Source organism: Callithrix jacchus, chromosome 11, assembly GCF_049354715.1.
Source record: "Callithrix jacchus isolate 240 chromosome 11, calJac240_pri, whole genome shotgun sequence".
NCBI lineage: Eukaryota > Metazoa > Chordata > Mammalia > Primates > Cebidae > Callithrix > Callithrix jacchus.
Window position 1 is genome coordinate 40,804,070 of NC_133512.1, and position 6,000 is coordinate 40,810,069.

Genomic DNA, 6,000 nt, shown 5'->3' on the forward strand with positions numbered 1-6,000 from the left:
ACGCAGGGAGATTCCCATTTTTAAAACCATCAGATCTCATGAGACTTATTCACTACCACAAGAACATCATGGGACAGACCTGCCCTGTGATTCAGTTACCTCCCACCAGATCACACCCACAACACATGGGAATTTAAGATGATATTTGGTTGGGGACACAGCCAAACCATAACATTATGATTTCAGAAGATAGCCACTGCAGAGTTTATGCTATACCACAAGGGACACCCTTTAGATGAGCTCAGTGATTTTCTAGATATATGTATTTTTTTTAAAATGATTTTATAAACAGGTTAAGTAAATAAACTGGTGAACTACTTCTTGGCTTAGAATGATTTTATGCCAGATAATGATGTTAAGCTTAATTTTTATATGAAATGTGATTATAAAGCAACTTTAATAATTTTATAAATAATAATTTTTTCATACAGAGCCCTTGCTGACATGTTGAGGTTCTTGACAGGCTGACTTTGGAGCAGAGGCTGGGAAAACTGACCCAGACAAAGGGAGACAAACCTTTTGGCAAGCCTCAGTCAGTTTGGTCCATGGTCAAGAACATTCTAGTTTGAAATGCAAGACAGTGGTCCATAGAGCATTTTCGAACAGAAGTGGCTCTATTTTTTCAGGCCATGTTATACAGCACTTAATTTAATCCAGTTTCCCAAATCATTGCAAATATGAAAAAATGGTACATCCTATGCATAACTCTGACCTTACTAGGAATACTTCTAAATTCACATAGTAGCAAAATAATGAGGACAGCAGGGATTGTTGTGATGACAAAATAATTCTTTTGTTGGTTTGCATTCATCAGGTTCAACTCCAGAGTTGTTCATCTTTAAAACAACTGTAATATTACAATGGCAGTAGGAAGAAGTATCTTTCACAGGGATAAACTTCCTTTTGAGGTTTCAGGTGCTGACAGGCAGAGATGGCAATGAGAATGAAGAAAATAAAAGGTGGAAGGAGGAAGAGGAAGAGAAGAAAAGCATACAGCTTGCTTACAAGGCAAAATCAGTTATTGGAATCTAGTTTATTTCATTTTTCTTTCTTTTGGGCTCTATTGAGAAGATATTTGCCTTACTAGTTTAATTAAATAGAATAACAAGCATTGATTATGTAAGGTCTAGATCTATGCACACCTCTCCTAGGCATTTAAATTAATATTAATCCCTCAAACATTTGATCTTGTAAAGGAAAATCACATAATCTTCTCAAGAATGATAGTTTGAAGAAGTATTTACCAGGGTAAGAGTATTTTACATCCTGTGGTAAATGGAACAAGTGAAAAACTGGTTCCAATTGCTATTCATTCTTCAACAGAATTTAATTATAGTGGGTATATATAATTCATATTTCAAAGAAGCCAACACTTGCTGAAAAAAAAATAACTCTCATGTAACTTAAGTACTTTTCCATTGCTAAATTTAAACATTTGGGGAGAATTCCCTGTGGGATTCTAGGTGCATCTGAAATGGAATTGAATTTTGAGCGTTACAGCCACATGCCAAGATTCTGGCTGTTTGCTTTCTCTGTTAGTGGGATATTGTTTTGGGTGACATCTTACATAACCTTGGCAAAGAGCCCTTCATTTTCTGCTTCTGGGTGTCTTGAGCTGAATTATTTGTTCCTGAACTTTGTTTTATCCTCAAAATATAATAACCTTAGACATCCTGGAGTAGGAAAAAAGAGTGTTAGTTTTAAAAAATCTTTCTTTTGATAGTCCGTTCTCTTGAGGTAGTGGAAAGGGTGCTGGGCTGGGTGTTAGATTTTGCTGCTTGTACTAATTCTGCCCCTAGTGGTTGATCATGGCTATGACATTTTAATTTGAGGCGTCTTTCTTCAACGACAGAATTTTAACCTTCAAAGGAGAAAGGCTTTAGTTGCATTTTCATTCTCAGGAATTCCCTCCAGAGTTTTTGAAGCTTGCTTTGGTGAAAAAAAATTCAAATGAAATGACATCTAAATCCAGTTTATGTGTTACATTTTTGTTCCTCTGATTTTAAGGTATACATTCGTGTCCCCTTTCTTGATGAAAAAAGTGGAGGTAAATTCCTGTCTAAATTTCTAGATGATGGTAATAACTTAGAGCAACAGTAGAGCCTCAAATGGTCTGCATCTTAGTTCTGTTATTTCTTAATCTCTTCCTAAGAGATTCCCTGTTTAGATTGGCTAGAACTTTGCCATGTAATTTTAATGTTGTTGAAAAGATAGCACAGACTCCACTCATGAGGCAGTGGCTGACCTGGCTGCGTTGCTTCCCCATGAAGCCTTATGTGTTTTGTTTTTAATTTAAAAGACTATATTTTAAGACAAAAAGCAAGTAGTAAATTTTTAGGGCAAAATGTAATGAAGATGAAACCACATTTTGTGATTTTTTTTTAATTTGACCTTCAGAACAATAGGTACTTTGGTACCATCTTCCACAAATGCAAATCCCACTGTATTCAGAAAAAAAAAGTTTGACTTCAGCAGCAGCAGGCACAATTGTGGCCATAACCACCACTAATTCATCTAGACACTTGTAGAGGCTGGGCTCACTGACTTCTGTACTCTGCACACATCTTGTTTAATTCTCACAGGGTCCTCATGAGGCAGATCTGATTGTTATCCACATTTTACAGATAAGGAAACTGAAGCATTGCAAGATGAACTAACTTATTCAAAAACGACCAATATTTTTGTCTTTTTTAATCTACATTTTACCAAACAGTCTTAAATTCCATTTCTCTTGGCTACTGTCTCCCTATCACTTTCCTTTAGGCTGGGGGTTTGTCATTAAATGACTCTAGCTATAAAGTGAGATTAGGTACTTTCAGTTTCTGATTTTCATGGAACTTTGTGCAAATAAAGACAGTTTAGAAATAGTATATCACAAGTTCTTCAAAATATACAATTTAATATGATCCCATACACGAATTTAAGCATCAGTAGTCATTTTATCATATGGACTAGGTTTGGATAGAGTTTACTCTAAGAAAATCCTGTACGAGAAACTCTACTTTTACTCAAAACATAAATGATGAAGTAGTTATTCATTATTCATTATATAAAACATCTTTTGCTTTAATATGGTTAATAGGAGGGGCTTTTTAAATGTAATATTAACCAAACACATTTGCTGTTAGGTGAATGGATTTAGAATTGCAGAATTTTGGTGGAAAAAGAGAAGGAAAGCAGACAGCTTGCTTCTTACAAGGTGAAATCACTTACTGGAATCTAGTTTGTTTCATTTTGCTTTCTTTTGGGCTCTAAAATAAAGAAAATGGAAAAAATAAAATGCCTGTTTTGTGTGTTTAAAAAAAAAAACACACTGGGTGGATATTGAGAGCAGGGGAGGTTGTGCATGTAATTTCCAGTCAATTTTGCTGTAAACTTCAAACCAGTCTAAAAAAAATAAAGTTTATATTTACAAAAGGGAGGTCAGTTAGAATTTTAGCTCTGTGATTCGCTGTATGATCTGGAACAAATTCTCTCTCTCTTTGTAGTTATTCTGTCAAATGAAGTTAATAATAGATCCCATGTCAATATTGAGAAGATTAACTAAATGTTATATCTCTGTGGCTCCTGGCTCATTATGCATACTAAAAAAAATGCTGGTTCCTTTCCCTTCAAATTCCCTTATGTCACACGAGGGATGTGGTAAGTTAATAGCTGAATAGAACTGATTAAAAGTATTCTACCTACTTGTCTGATGCATTTTATGTAATCCCACACACTTATCAGAAATCCAGCTTGGTGTACAGAGAGAGATGCTGGTCTGTGCAGGTGGTGACTTGTGCAATCTGTAAGGTGGGGGATGGTGAGGAGGCCCTGTAAGAAATGTAATAAGGAGCAATAGGCTGCTGTCTGTCAAAGAGCCTAACTGGGTTCTATAGTCTGGTGAGGAGATTTGAAGCCTACTGGTTCTGACAGGTGAAAAGCTGTGCACTTTAGTCATGGATGAGCCGCTTCCAGAAAAGGATAACTCACTCTGTCTCCTGATGGCTTAATTGCTTAACTGCCAAATGGTTTCTTCTTGCCCCTTTTAACTTTATTATTTTGATTCTCCAAATCACAAGCACGTCTACTCTACAAAGCAGACATTTTTAACCTCAACATCAATAATGGCTTTGAGACTCTGATAAAAACTGTGGACCTGCTCCTCAGGAAACACATACACAGTTACATACAGCAACAATTACAAAATGTTTGAATTAAATTTCAGGAAGCTAACATCTGCTGTAAAAACCTTAGGCATCAAAAACGCTCAAACACATGTAGAGGAAGCAAAACTAATGTTGGAAGATAAGACTAAAATATTGAGCAGTTGTTCCTCTGTATTAAACAACAAGAAATCCTAAAATAGGCCACCTCCAAGTATGGTTCCCTTTTCTTACATCACAACAATATTATTGAGGGTTTAAGAACAATGGTTAGAAAATCAGTACCCACTGTAGCAAAAACATGGAGTACTTAAGGAGGGAAATCTTCAGAAGGGGTGAATGGATCAGTAGCTGATGTGATACATTTGATAGCTGGAAGATTGTTTTGAGAGGTCATTTGAGAATAAGGAAAGAATTAGCAATCCTTATAGGGAAAAGTGAAAAAATAATAAAATAAGAAAGTGCTACATTTTAGAAAAATGAAACAACGTAATACATCTAGGAAATAATTATAGTTTATCAGTTGGTTTAGCAGTGACCATTTATTACCAGGACTGCTAATTGAAACAAAAATAATTTGGGTGGGGAGGAATGGTCATCTCTGATAATAAGAGTTGAATAGATGGTACTTCAAATGGATAAATCAAGAAATAACATAAGCACAGTGTTTTCAAAATAGGAAGATAAATACTTGGAAAAATGCAGGTCATTAAAAGTACTTACATTGGGGATTGAAATTAGAAAGTCAGAGGTGTTAGGCTTTTAAATAACTTAAATAACTTGAAAAAAAGTCTGAATCTTAAACCAAAATCAATTTTAAATAAAAATCCAGTTTCTGGGATTTCTGGAGTAATTGTAGAATCTGAAACTACTAGACTCAATTCCAAGAAGGCAAGCCTGTCTGGACCTGAGAATGAGCTGCCACCTTAAGAAGGGACTGTGTTCTCACTTCCCGCTTCCTCAGCCAGCCGCATAGTCTTACTGTTCTCATGGTTCATTTTCCAACTCATCTCCCCATCCCCCTACTTTGTTGAGGTGTAATTGATAAATAAGAATTTTGTATATTTAAGGGAACAACTTGATGTTTTGGCACATGTATACGTTGTGATATAATCACCACCATCAACCTAATGAACATAGCCATCACCACACATAGTTACAATTTTATGTTTCTTTGTAACCGTTGACCAACATCTCCCTATTTCCCCCTCCCACAGCCCCGGCAGCCATCATTTTACTCTCTGCTTTTATAAATTTGGCTTTTTTAGATTCCACATGTAAGATCATGTAGTATTTGTCTTTCTCTGTCTGACTCATTGCACTTAGTATAATGTCTTCGCAAGGAAGATTCATGAATGGCCAAGAGGTATATGAAAGGGTGCTCAATGAGAAATGTTTTTTAAGGTTCTTTGCTCATTTTAGAATCAAGTTGTTGGTTTTTAATTTTTGGGGATGAGTTATGTGGGTCCTTAAGTATTTTGGATATGAACTGCTTATCAGGTAGATGGTTTGCAAATATTTTCTCCCATGCCAGAACTTGTCTTTACACTCTGTTTGCATCCTCTGCTCTGAAGAAGCTTTGTCATATCTCACTTTTCTATCTTTGTTGCCTGTCATTTTATTGTCATATCTGAAAAAAATTATTGCACAGACCAGTCTCAAGTAGCTTTTCCTCTATGTTTTCTTCTAGTATTTTTAGGGTTTCAGATCTTACATGTTTGTCTTTAGTCCAATTTGAGTTTATTTTCTTATATGGTATGAGATAAAGGTCCAATTTTATTCTTCTGCGTGTGGATTTCCAGCCCTCCCTTTGATGAATCTTTTAATGCTGTTTGTTAAAAACATTTATTTAAAG